Here is a 14,510-nt window from a genome sequence, read left to right as displayed (position 1 = left end):
ATATTTAGACCCCGACACTTGAGGAACTGGTTAAAAGTTATTTAACTCATAGAACGTATCAAACACCGAAACCCAACTATTAACCTATTGTGGCTGCGCATACGAGTACTCCACCCACCGTTATGTATGGACTCCAACTTTTTGCAAATTTATAGACTTTTACCTGAAATATGGCTTAGTTTTATTTGGCGATTCGGTAAATATCTTAGATTTGTGCAATATTGTCTTGTTTACTCGAAAATAAACAATATATATTATATATCACGTTTTTCAATAAAGAAAATATGATTCTTAAGTGTCGTTTCGCCCATTTTTAATATGTCATGATCTGTAATTTCATTATGAAAAGATATTCGCAAGAAAAACGTTTTCTCACTATAACTTTTCGTGCGCTTTTGCCATTTTATGGTCGTTAAAATCGTCCACCTGTCCTCAATATTCGCTGAATTGTTGAAAATTTCGAGCCTGTATTTCCTTGCCAATAAGATAAGATAAAGAACCGTTCTAAGTAATGAAAATGTTACTGAAGACCGCAATTTGTCGACGTTCTTAAGAAATTGGAATGTCTTAAACCTCAACTCTGCGGATTTCGAGAAAGAAACCACCGTAAACGTCGTAAATTTGCTGTTTTTGCTTTTGATGAACTTTAAAACAATAACGAATGTTTTAAGAAAATCATCTTCTCCGCTGAGGCTCACTTTCATCTGAGTGGTGCCGTAAATATATGAAACTGTTGATTCTGGTGCGCAAAAGGAACACAAATTTTTAATAAACAAAATCATTATATTCACCTAAATTGATAGTTTGATGGGGGTTTTGATCAAATGGAATCATCGGCCCGTACTTCTTTTGAAATGAAACTGTGAACACCATTACTGTGAATGGAGAGCGGTATAGATCGTTGATAATCAACTTTTTATGGAAAAAGTTTTGAGGTTATTAGCAGTCATTGGTCTTTAGCAATAAACCAGACTATCTACAAGCTTTCAAAATTTAATATTGAATGTGCTGCTCATAACATACGACTTGATTTAGTGGAAGAAGTAGTCGAAGTACTTCTTGATGTTTCATCAAATCTGAAAGAACATAGTATCTGTTTTGAAGATTGCATCTTGGAGACACTCTAAATTTGCAAACCTTTTAATTGGCGGGGTCAGCATGTGACAAGGGGTGAAATATAAAAGCAGTTTTTCCTTATCTTGAATTCCTTTAATGTACCGATCCACTTTTGTACGGAGGTTAATTATACGCCCTCGTATGCCTTTACATGATAAATATATCCAACTTGCTGAAAGAACATAACAAAACAATGTAACTATTAATATCTGATAACTAAAGAGAATGAAAGAGATATTGGTTGTTGAAAAAGCATTTTCAAACATTCTATATGATCCTTCTATATACATATGTATAGATAAGTAAATACATCTCGAAGGGTAGGAAACAGTTCTGTATATAATACCAAAATTCGAAATTTTTGCGGTCTTAGAAACTATGTAGAAATGTAAATATTTCGTATGAACTTTCTGTAGATTTTCAAGGAATTATATAAAAAAATCTCTATCTTAATTTTGATCGATCAGGCACATATTTGCTAATAGTAGTCCGTTCTGAATAATATGTTTGCAGATTGTAGCGCAGCCTTAAACAACAATCTGCGTCAAATTTCATGAAGCTATCTTGTTCAATAAAAAAAGTTCTCCTTACGAGAACATGCTATTGATCGATCGGTTTGTACGACGGTATATCGGTATATCCGACAATGGTCCGAAATAGGGGCATCCGAGAAACAAGAGAGACTGAAAGACCGACGGGCATGGCTAAGCCAACTCAGCTCGTCATTCCAATCATTTATATATACATATGTACATATTCTTTATAAGTTCTCTAACGCTTCCTTCTGGTATTAAAAACTTCGTGGCAAACTCAATATACTCTATATTCAGAATATAAGAATTTTTTTTAGGAGTTGCCAGCAGTCTTCTGAACAAAATGTTTCGAAAAAATACAAAATTTTAAATCTAAGCATAGAGTTGAATATAAAACAATATTCGGATGTGGCTTTAAAGATTTTTTCGTTGCTACTATATTAAGGGTCCTTGCTGCCAGCTTTAAAAGCTTTAAAATTTTTAAGTATTTCGTATGAGTGCAAAATCTAGGACATAATCTAATTGAGTAAAATCTTCGGAAACAAATTTTCAAATTCAAGAAATGTGGTACCGCAGCAAATTCGAAAAATTTTGTGAATCAATTATTTACATGTGGGGACATCTTAGGTATGTGCAACAATATTTGACACACATCCGCATCACCGCTCGTACCATCGCAATTTTTCCACAAACAATCCTTTTGCAATTGCTGGACAACATAGACCATCCGCAACATCCCTTTTGCCTGTGCATGCCACCACTTTCCTCGACATGCCGTCACTGCTGCATACTCACTTCACCCTGCCACAAGCTTATTTTGCCGCATTTTGCCGCACACTCGCCTTGTGTGTACGTGTAAGAATCGAATGCAGACAAGTCCTTGTGACAATCCCTCCCTCCGCCGCTGGTGTAGATTCATTCGCCACATAAAAAGGAAAAAACCTAAGTTGTAAGAAAAAAAACTTTATTATTTCGTTGTTGTTGCTATTGTGTGCATTATTTTTGCGATTGTTTTCCCTTTTTTTTTGGGTACATTTCGTTTGTGGAGCGGCAGTTGCTCGATTCGCGATCTGAGTCGCGGCGCTGCGGTGCCGACTCGCCAAACGAAGTGTTGAATGTCATTTTATTATATCAAATAGATGGACGGATGCGATGCGGCGTGCATATGTTGGTATGTGGGTATGTCGACGTAAGTGCTGGGTACCAAAACGAAAACTGTGGGAATGAAAACAGGATTCCACTTCGACAAAATTACGATGGTCATCTTGTGTGTCAGCATCATCATTTGCATTGATACCGACACACCGGTACACCAGTACACCAGCACAGTAGCGGTGCAGGGGTACTTGCAGGCACAAAGTGACGTGTGTCCTCGCTTAATTTTCTCCACAGTGGTACATATGTATGTATGTTCGTATCTAGTATGTTCGTGTATACATAAATTATGCATTTTATCGGCATACACGACTTTACTTAAATTTATTTGATTTTTATTTATTTAACTATATATTCGTTGAGCAAAATTAGTATCTGAAAGTACATAGGCGCCCAAATTTCGTCTTTTGAGTATGAGGTGGAGCCCAGAGTGCTGCTGTTTCAAATTCGGCATGCATGGACCGCAATGTAGCTTTCAATCTGTTTTCAAATTGAAACACTTTACCTAGAAATGTCTGCATTAGCCGCAGAAATGTCTAGTAAAATCATAAGTTGGTTTTTTATAGTTTTAAGAAATTCTTTTGGTTTCCATAAGGCTGAATTTTACTCAATAGAAAAGAACTATGCAGTATAACTTATAGCGGTTTGCTCTGAGCACGATATTAAGGTCACGGATACTGGAATGTTTCATGAAAACTCTGCGATATGTTTTTACTTTTTCGTATTTTTTTTAAATTTTCCGGGCCATGATCGAGAGATGCTTGGATGCGATGCGCTAAGCAATTTGCTGCAGACCGGTCGATTCTGAGCTCGCGTGGCAACCAAGCGGAACAGAGCTTTCGCTTTAGTTAGGTTAGATGATCAAGGATCGCCCGTGAACTACTATATGTAGTCCTTTGTGAGGCCGAGAAAATATGAACTCTTGTGTTCGAACTTTAAATTAGCAAAACGCTTAGTAGGCAATACCAATTTGCACAGGCATTTAATTTTCATTCCCGCCAGCTCGGTGGGATGTCATTACCTTCATGCGCTCCCAAGTACTTAAGTCATTACCTACCAAACGCGAAACGGTCAAGAAGGAAGTATTGAGTTGTTTCCACCTCATCTTCTTCCATATAGCTGCTGCAGATGGTTTCTGGCCGGACTCCCAGCCTTACTGCGTGAACGCCAAGAGCGCAATGGTGCATTAAAAGTCCCAAAACTAGGGAGAGGCTAGCATTACTGAGTGCGAAGAAATCACTAGAGTTGCAGTCAATTTTTGGGACAAAGGGCATTTGCCACAGCGCATATACCGATGGTGGCCCAGCGCTGACCAAACTTCCGCGAAGCCCAGCTATATCTAGTAGAAGAACACAAGGGGTTACAGAAGTACCGATCCGCTCTCATTCTACCGATAACGGTTCCAGATAGAAAAGGTACTCTTGCTAGCTCATCAGCTTTACAGTTTCCTGCGATTTGGCTGTGGCCTGGCACCCATAACAGTCTTATCACAATGACTCGATGCTATTGATAACAAGGTTAGACACTCTTTGACCAGCCCTGAAGGCACTGTTCATGAGTTCAAGGCTAGTATCACCGCTCTGCTATCTGAGTGGATGGTTACTACTCTGAAGAGGCTACACTCCGGAGCATAACAACAGTCCCTTTGGGTGTTTATCGTCTTTGGATCTCATGTGCACAGACAAATGCTTTATTTAGACGAGTGTTTCCAACTAATCAAGCTATTTTTGGTATATGGGGGAAAAATAAAAAGGATCTTCAAAAAAGTGTTTTTCATTAAAACGCCACATTTATTTTTAACTACTGATTATAGTTACTATTTTAAATGAGCTATGAAATTTATTTACGTACATTTTGAAGGTTTAATAGTAGAAACAAGGATAACTCCTTTTCAGCCTGCTTGCTTTATGAAAATATGTCGAATGTAGTTGGGTTATTTCGATGTTTTGGGGAATCTTAGCGACTAGATTATAAGTCAATATTTCCAAAATAACATAACTAAAACTGCTATTAGATCGTAATATACAAACTTCATGAATTAAAATATCCGATTAAACTATTAGACATATTTTCATCAGAATGGATACTTTTTCCTTCAAGTAGAGTCCTATTCTCCAAATTTTAAATTCTTCAAAAGCAATGACATGACTTTAAATTTAAATATTCCATGCTGAAAGACATCGTGACATACTTAGAGTTTTACTCGAATCACTACAATAACTAAATGAACATATCATACTAATAAAGCTCTTTGAGAAATATGAAGGAGCGCTCGTGTAAAAAAATAACAGTTTATTTATTAAATCATTCACTTGGAAGAGATTATAACAGTGATGACAATGCCATATTATGACTGTATGATGAATTCGCGTCAGTATGACTTCATACCGTACACACCTGTTCGCCGCACAACAAAAGGCATCAGTCAAAGTGACAACAAGACATGGAGCAAGCAGTCAGGCAGTGTGTTGTCATTGTTGCAGTATTGAGGCGACCTAGAGGGATACGATTAGGCAAATCATGCGAGATCTTATCGCTTATCGTGACGCTCCAAGCACAAAAAGTACACACACGCAACAACAACAAGAACGGATTGCATATGTTTGTATGTTGTCACGAATGGCCGAAAGTTAATTAATGGCAGAAGAAGAGCATTGTAGAGCGATTGCATGCCAAGGCAGCCACGGACAGGCAGCAGGCAGGGTGGAGAGCCAGTGCGAATGGCTTTAAAAAATGCAGTTAATTGAAATGTTCCACAGGCATATCTGATGGCGATACTTAAGCGCTAGTAACTGCACAAAAATTGAGGGTAAGATGCACGAACGGACGGACATGGCGTAGAGGCCACTAACGCAATGAAATGGAGAAAAAATGAGACAACTGCGGAAAAGAGTACTTAACTGAGTTACAATGCATAAGATTTGCTTAGCAAAAAAACGAAAAATTAAAAAAAATAAAGAAAAATGCGAGAGTCAAAAATAGCCATTGCGCTTTGCATGTGGATTCGTGTGATGAACCTGGAAGAGCTGCAATTTTGCCACTGCTGTTGTTGTGGTGGCTATTTTGCGGCTCTAACTGCATTCGCCAGCGCCTGGCTGCAAGAGAGAAAGCCAAACCGAAAAGTTTAGAAATAAGTGGGCAAATGAGAAGTTGAGAAGCGGCAATGCAACGCTGTACGGGCCGCAGAAGCGATTGCATAGCGACGGCGCGACAAAATATTGGCACAGACACACACATACAGACACAGTTTGAGTAGCAGCTCAGCGCAAGTGCTTCAGTGTGAGCTCGAATTCGCTGCACCGGCCGGCCAAGTGAGCACGAACGGCTGTATGGGTGCCTGCTTAGGTGTATATGTGCGAGTGCAAAATGCAACTCTGTGGACGGCAATGAGCTACGGAAGAGAACAGCAAAACAAACAGTTAAAACTTAGCAAACTTAGCTGAAAATACAAAGTTATAGACGAACTACAATAGCAAGACGGAAGTTTAAAAGCAACAACAAAAACAATTAGCAAGAATATGGAATTATGTGCATAAGGGTTGGCGAAACTGTAGAGCGCTGCACGGTGAGACCGGCAATCGTACGCACACAAGCAAGCACCATCACACTCGCCATACACACACACACACTAACAGCTTTTTGCCGAGACAAAATGCACTCACACTAATGCAACTCTAAGCGAATGCAGCTGAAGAGAGAGCAGCGAGCGCAAGCTTTCCGGCAGCCATCGCAGCGACAGCAAAAAATGTGTGTAGCGAGGAAATGAAGAAAAAATATGTGCGCATACATACACACATACAAACATTTGCGAAATTGTGCGAGTGTGGCCGCAAACTGCAGCAACGACGCCGCACATGCGAGGAGGGGTAAACGACTAAGAGTAAGGGTAAATTGTGTGGACAACAGCAAGCAGCCAGCCAGCCAGCAGCCACTCAGGCGAGGCAGACAAGGATTTCAGATACATTTTTGCGCTACAATACTTCTGCAGCGGCAAACGCCATTGCCGCCGGTGCCAATTAAGCCACACACACACGCAGACACACTTGCATACACGCTCATTCACTCAGTGAGTTTGGCAGTTTTGCACTCCGCTACTCTTTTATCGCTGCCAAAGCGCAATTGTTTTTGGCACTCTGGACTTTTTGTCGATAGAGCAGCCGCAGCAGCAGCAGCGAGGCTGAGCCAAGAACCAGAAGAGTCGTCGATGAGACAGAGTCGTTAGCCAAAACGCCAGACATCAACGCAACCGCTACACTTAGCCACAGTATCGCGGACGGACGACGATGAGAAGATATCGCAGGCACAAATATCTAAAAATTTTCACAACTTCAATTGGATAAAATCTCAACCAAAATACGGGCACAATTATACTTTTGTCTAAAAACAAAAAAATTTTCAAATTTTGCAGTACAAAATAGGAAATTTTCAAAATTCTACAGCGCAAAATACACAATCTACAACAAAAAGGCATAATTAACAAAAACTAAGGCAAACAACAATTCGGCCGCAGCAAAAACGCAATTTCAACACGCAACGAGGGAAATGTGCGCAATTTCCGTGTTTGAGAAAACAAATTGATTTCGAAAAGTTTGCATTTAAATGAAAAAATTCGGAAAATTTATGTAACTTTCGGTTACCGTTATAAGCGTTTTGCAACAACCGTTAGCCGCAACGCAAAACAACAGTGTCCGCGTATACTCAACTCAACTCAAAACAAAACAATTTGCAAAATTTATTTTTCGAAAACAACAACAACATCATCATTGCAGCAGTAAACGAGTAATTAAGTAAACAAATTAAATTTGCAGTTCGCAGTCTACATAGTACAGCAGCAACAACAACAGCGTTGTGCATAATTACTAAACTAATTTTAATGAAAAAAATTCCAAAAAAATTATTGCCACAACAAATAATTTACCACACTGAATAAGTAAAATAAGTTTTCAAACTACCTACGCCTTAGTGTCTACGTTTTTATGTTAGTTTTTCAACTTAAGCTTGCATAATTTTTAAACTTTTTTACGCTTTTTTCTAATAACACATACTTGTTTTAAGCTAATTTTTTTATTATTTAATTATAAAAACTTTATATATTTAATAAAAATAAGAACTGAAACATTTCAAACTACGAGTGCGCAAGTAAAACTGTTCAAAGACTGTTTCGTGTATGCAGAGAATGTAATGAGTGCTTGATAGCACAATATTTGTGAAAAGTACACTGTGAAAAAGACTTAACAATTACAATAAATTTAAAACAAATGTTAAAAAATACTTAATCATTAATTTTAAGCGCTAAAAGACGCTTTTAGTGACAAATAAAGCATTAAAAATATTTTCAAAAACAAAAAAATATTCTTTTTTGTATTTTTTGCTTCGGCAAATTTTTACTCTCTGTGCCCCCAAGTGCGTGTAATGATTGTTTAAAAAATGCAGCATTATGACGCGGCGTGCGCAAATTACCTAATTGATTATATGAAAACATTGGCGAAAAGTGTGGAAAATAATACTTGAAGATCGTGAGCGACTCAAGCAAAAGGCATAAACACAAATACAAGTGTGAAATATACTAGTAAGAGTCAAGTAACAAAAAAAAAATACAAAAAACTGCAATAAAGTGAGTGAGAACAACAAGTGACAATCGCAGGATAATAAAAACAAAAACAAGTAATTGAAAAACAAAATTAATTAAAAATAATTAATTTAAAAATTAAATAATTAAAATAAATAATTAAAAAATTAATATTTAAAAAAATAATTAAAAAGTAATTAATGAAACAATTAAAAAAAAAAACAAATATAATAATTATAATTAATTAATTAATTAATTAATTAAAACATAATCAACAAAAATTAAAAGAAAAAATATAAAAACAGAAAGAGTGACACTCATCACAAATATATAATTATTTATAAAACAACAACAAACACAAATCTACAACAAAAAAGCAATAAACTTGGCAATTCACAACCCATTTTACTTACCATAGACGTAGAAACGCCGGATTAGCTGTACATTTGTGGAGAAACGCTTGCAACGGCAACGCAAAGGTTGTGAAAACTTGGAACAAAGAAATCTGATTGTTTTACTACATATGATAACACCGCTGTTATAAATACAAAGCGCATGCAAATTTGCTATAAAAACAACAAATACTACAAAAACAAAGCATACAATTTCGCAAAAAAACCTAAAAATAAAACAGTTAAATTTTTTTTGAAAAATAGAACAAAACAGAAATTTACACTGAGCAAATAGTGAGTGAAATATAAAAAGTGCAAAGTGATGCTATAAAAAACAGCTGATTTTTGCTATAAAAATTAATTATTGTGTGCCTAAACTTAGATAAAAGCGAAAAAGATAACGCTCACCCCACTGTGAACTTCGTACTGACTGCTACAACAACTCAATACGCTTACGACGCATTTGGAATTTCTGCTATAAATTTCAAAAATTAATGAAAGCAATTAACTTGCAACAAAAACGAAGTTAAACCATAGCAGGAAGAGGAGTCCCACTTGGAGAGAGCAGCCGCTGTCAAGTTGCTTGGTGCTGTCGTCACACGTGGCTAATACAGTAACTTTCTAAGCTACTAAGTATAGTGAAGCAGAAAAGGCGGTAAAAAGTGCAAAAAATAAAAAAAATAATAAATGAGAGTACAACGCACTTAGAACTCGCGGAGCAAGTATTGGGATCACCATAACAGCAACAATTTTAATTACTTAGCAACAGCCGCTCGAGATAGTTTGAAGACAGCTTTTGCAAAACGCAAAGCTCCCCAAGCTCATTCACTATACACGCCCACTCTAACGTGTGCGCGCTCTCTCGCCAATATTTTAAGCGCTTACTGCAATTTTGCAACAACAACGCGCCAATATAATGAAATAAAACTGCATTGAGACTAGATACAACGAGCGATTTAGAATCATTCGGTCGTTGCAAGTTCGTGACTTAAGCTGCATTGGAATTGTGCCTGCATTAGTGTTGGTGCCTTTGCGAGTACAGATACGAGGAGAACACATTGTAGCCGTACGTCAGTGTTTAAGGCACAAAAAGAACGACGACAACAACACCAACAGCATAATCGTATTAATCACAGCAGCGATCGTAAGTGCAGGCTTTTTTGCTTTCGCCAACAACAACACTTGTGTGTATCGGCGACAGCTTTGCCGACGGTTAAGCGCATTCGTTGATGTTCGTCGGCATAAGATCGGCACTGCTGCAGTAATTACATCGTTGCATTCGATTGCATTTCGCAAACGTGTTGAGCACAGATACGCTCTCACTACCACCAACAGCACCACCATCACCACTACTAGTGCGTCCATCGCGCCGAACTACGACGCTTTACAACGCAAACCGGCCCCAACAAGCCGGCGGCACAGCACTACATATTGAATTTTGATCAGTTCATTGTTGAAACGCATCATACTTTGGCGCGCACGTTCTCTGACGCTGCGAAACGAAGCAATTTTTTTCTTTGTTTGCACTGCACCCGATTGCAACGAGCCGAGAAAGTGCATCCGATTCGTAGCTGTTGCTGTTGTTGCTCTCGCATAGAGATTTGAATTCGACAACCGGTGTTGGTACGGCGACGAGCGACTCAGTCGGTTAGTGTGCAAATAAGTAGTATCCGGAGCAGGAAGGCAGCAAACTGACGACGGTCAGCGCAAACGAATTGCAGTGAATCAAAATTTTATTAGAAAAATATAATTAGAGAAAAGCAAATTGGCTAAAATAACATAAAAATAATCGACATAAATGTGGTGAATGCAAAAAAGTCGTGTAATCAAACAAAAAAGGACCGTTTTTAAGTGCAGCAGTAGAAGTAAAGTGGAAAATCGGCAAAATTGAAACGACAAAAAAAAATTTGCAACGACGGCCAAGTGCAACGAGGTCCATTCACTGCACACAGCAAAGTTCAGCGCTAGCAACAGCCATAACCGCCATACGAGCACGAGCAACTCGAGGAGAAGTAGCAGCAGCAGGAGCGCGGCAGTAGCTAAAGAGCACACTCACTGCATTGGCATTACTTGGTGATCCGTGACGTGTACCCCCTCGTACAAGTTTAATAGGTACGTCGTCGTCGTCGTTCCAGATTCGCGTTTCGTTTCGTGTGATCGCCGCGTGGCAACGTGCAGTTCGCGTCTGCAACCAACACGATTAAGAGTCAATGAAATTGGCAAATCGGCAAACTGTTCAGGAAATCTGCAAGTGAACGGCATAAGTGAAAAACGTGTTCAAAGTGCTACGAAAAAGTATTGAACTTTCGTCAAAAAACAAATCAAAAAAATACGGTGTATAAGAAAAAAAATTATATTAAAGCTTAGAACCAATATTAAACTAAAAAGAAGTAAATTTTAAACAATTTCGTGCTGTTAAAAATTAAACGAGCAAAGCAAACGCTACAGCACAGCAAGCAAGTCGTATTGGTAAAAGAAGAAGAAGAAAAAACAGAAAAGCCCCATCAACGTGTTCTCTTAGTGAAATTTTATACATTTGTTTGAATATTTTTGTGTGCATTGACCGTTTTGTTTTAGTTTTATACTATTTGTTGTTAAATACTACCAATACATCACATAAATATATACTTAACTCTAAGCACAAGCTACTACATTACATATTTACATTGATATTATAAAAAAGAACATAATAACAACAACAAACAAAACATAAAAACAACGCAGTCCAAACTTCTTTTGGTGGTGTTTCTACGTGCCTCTACATTACATTAGCTTACTAGGATCAGCAGTACATAAGGAATACAACAACAAGTCTGTCTACATTTTCAAACGTACATTAAGGATAAAACAACACTAAACAATTAGTAAGTGCCTTCTTAATATTTTCTTGTAAATATTGTAGTTATTGCTTATAAAAGTAGGAAACCATAAATTTCGCCGCCAACGTTCAACGTGAACATTTTTTTTTTTAAGTTTCATAGCCTGAAAGAAGTTTCTTTGAAGTTGCTTAAACTAAAATTAGTAAAATTATTATTTTATTAAAGGATTTGGTAGTTAAACCAACTGTTTATGTAAGCAAAAAGTTAACGCAGACCTGAGTTTTTTGCTTTAAAAAAACCATGTCAGAAAAGCAAACTACTTTTCCTTTTAACAAATCTGAAATTTTTAACAAACACGAAAGGCCTACTATAAATATTTGTTCTGGTTTTAAAAGGATAGGGTGTTCATGAGAACTATGACTGACATGGTAATGTTCCAGTTAACAAATTAAATAATTTTTTGGGTTTTTTTTTCAACAATTTCATTTGAAAAGCTAATGTTTACAATGCTTAGTTAAATTATTATTTTTTATTATTTTTTTTTGCTAATACTGCGTTTAGACGATTTAGAGAATGAATGCTTGCACTATGCTTAGACTAAAGGAAATTTGGTGCCCATTGTGAAACAAAATTGAATAATTTTAATTTAATTGAAATTTAATAACTACATTATAACTTGTTAATTTAAATTTTTTTTTCTTAATAAAAACGGTAATTGGAAAAATTTATTATTTTCGGTATATAATTTTTTATTATTATTTTCTTAGAAAATATTGTAAAAATTTAAAATTATTATGTAACTAACGTTCCAATTAGAAACGGTGCTTATACAATGGAATATGGAAAAAAATAGAAAAAATAAATTGAAGTCATTCAGACTAAACGACTACTGCAAGTCGTTCAGCTAATTAAATGCCTTTTCTACAATTTGTTCAAAGTCGCCACATAAATTAGTGTAAACAGCGAAACTTATTGGTGAAATTTTACGACGATTTTTACGATAATGATATAGTCCGTAAATACAGGGTTTTCCTATAAGTGTAATATGATTTCTTAAAAAAAAGAAAACACTAATTGCTTATGAAACAATATGAAGTCAAATCGATGCAATAAGTGCTGAATTTAATATTATTCAAATGTTCTTTACGACTTCTTTTGCAAAAACGAGTTCAATTAACCCAAATTTCGATTACTTTTTACACTAATTCAAGTCGTATGTTATGATCCAATACTGATTTCTAACGCTTGAAGAGAGTCAGGCTTATTGCTAACGACCAATGGCTTCAAGTAACCTCAATAGAAGTGGTCTAATAGTGTTGAAATCACAACTTCTTGGAGGCCATTCAATGTCACAATTTCTAGCAATAATCGAGTCTCCAAACTGTTCTCACAATAATACGGTTCTTGCACATGATGCAAGGCAGGTAGCCCCGTCTTTTGGGAAGCAGATTTTGTCAAGATCATCTTCTTCCAATTGCGGTCATAAAAAGTTGGTTATCTTCGATCTTTGTCGTATTCCATTGACAGTAGTGGTGTCACCAGCTTCATTTCGAAAGAAGTACGGACCGATGATTTTACTAAACCAAAGACCAAATCAAACGGCAAATTTAGGTAAATGTAATGGTTGTTCATGAATAATTTGAGGATTTTCACCAACATCGACAGTTTTGTTTATTTACCGCATCACTCATATAAAAGTGAGACGGCCATAAAATACGAAAAGTAGCACGAAAAGTAGCAAATGTAGAACGATTATTTTGATAATAAAATTTAATAATTTGTAAACTTTATTCTTGCGTTTTATTTTTAATGACAAAATTGTAAACATTACTTAATACAATGAAAAACATACAAATGATGGCATATTAAAAATGACCGAAATGACACTTAGAAATGATATCATCTCCTTTTGAGGTTCGAAAAAGAACTATCCATGGAAGGGTTCGAGCACCGAAAACCAAAATTGAAATATTTATTTTGTTTTTGAGGTTTGAGATGATCCGCAACAACGGAGAGCTATGCGATCATATGCCTTTTTTTAATATATTTATTTGACATATATTTTTATGAGGATATAGGAAAAATTGAATTTTTATTAAAATACAAATGTAAATTTTTAATCCGGCGTGTGAGATTAATTTTATTTTTAATACATTACCCCGGTATTTTCGTGGTGTGTACCCCAATAAAGAAGAAGAAGAATTCAGTATTTGAGATTAAAACAATGTTATTCAAATGTTAATTCAAGTATTTTTTAATGCATTATTGGCAATTCTGAATTGAGATGATATAAAAGTTTTAAGAACTGAGAGATTATGAAAATAGGAAATACTGCAAAAATTTATGGAAAATTGTATTGGTTAATTTTGCAACGTTTAGGTACATATACGTATTTGTTTATGTATAGAGAGTTCTAGACGATTAAAGCCTTTGATTTAGACGCTGTTTTTATTAAAAGACTCTCGTCTATTTTATATACTTAAATATAGTGTATATAGACATTTAAAATGGTGATTATCTAGTAAGGTTCTAATATTAGCACTTATGTCATTAGATAGATAGTAATTTTCATATAAATTCGCCGGTTTTGTCAAATCAACTTATCTTGACATATACTAGGTCATAAGTTTATAAGTTTATTTACGTATGTTATGAAAATTTGTAACAAGTTAACTAATTGCAAATATGGCTTTGGAAATTAACTTCATAATAATAGTAATATGTTAAAAGTTAGTGAATATGTCTCAAAAAATCAAAATAAAGTTCTTTAAGGTGGTCATCCCATGTGACGGCCTGTTTTTTTCGAGATTTTTGAGGACCTTCCTTCTGGGACCAGTAAAAAAATAAATAATAATAAAGGGTGATTTTTTAAGAGCTTGATAACTTTTTAAAAAAAAAAAAACGCATAAAATTTGCAAAATCTCAT

At 35.9% G+C, this 14,510-nt stretch overlaps 1 protein-coding gene across 15 annotated transcripts in view; it reads left to right on the top strand.

Annotated features, from left to right (window-relative positions):
* LOC105227630 (heterogeneous nuclear ribonucleoprotein R) overlaps positions 1-14,510 on the top strand; it is a 148,355-nt gene that overhangs the window by 62,596 nt on the left and 71,249 nt on the right. Inside the window, exon 1 of one of the 15 annotated variants that reach the window (XM_049448711.1) lies at positions 6,994-11,629. The exons of the other annotated variants lie outside the window; for them this stretch is intronic. The gene's annotated coding sequence lies outside the window, so the exon portion shown is untranslated. Of the gene's footprint in view, positions 1-6,993; positions 11,630-14,510 lie in introns of those variants that run through there. 15 annotated transcript variants of the gene reach the window in all.

This window comes from Bactrocera dorsalis, chromosome 2 (genome assembly GCF_023373825.1).
Source record: "Bactrocera dorsalis isolate Fly_Bdor chromosome 2, ASM2337382v1, whole genome shotgun sequence".
NCBI lineage: Eukaryota > Metazoa > Arthropoda > Insecta > Diptera > Tephritidae > Bactrocera > Bactrocera dorsalis.
This window is presented reverse-complemented; position numbering and strand designations above follow the sequence as displayed.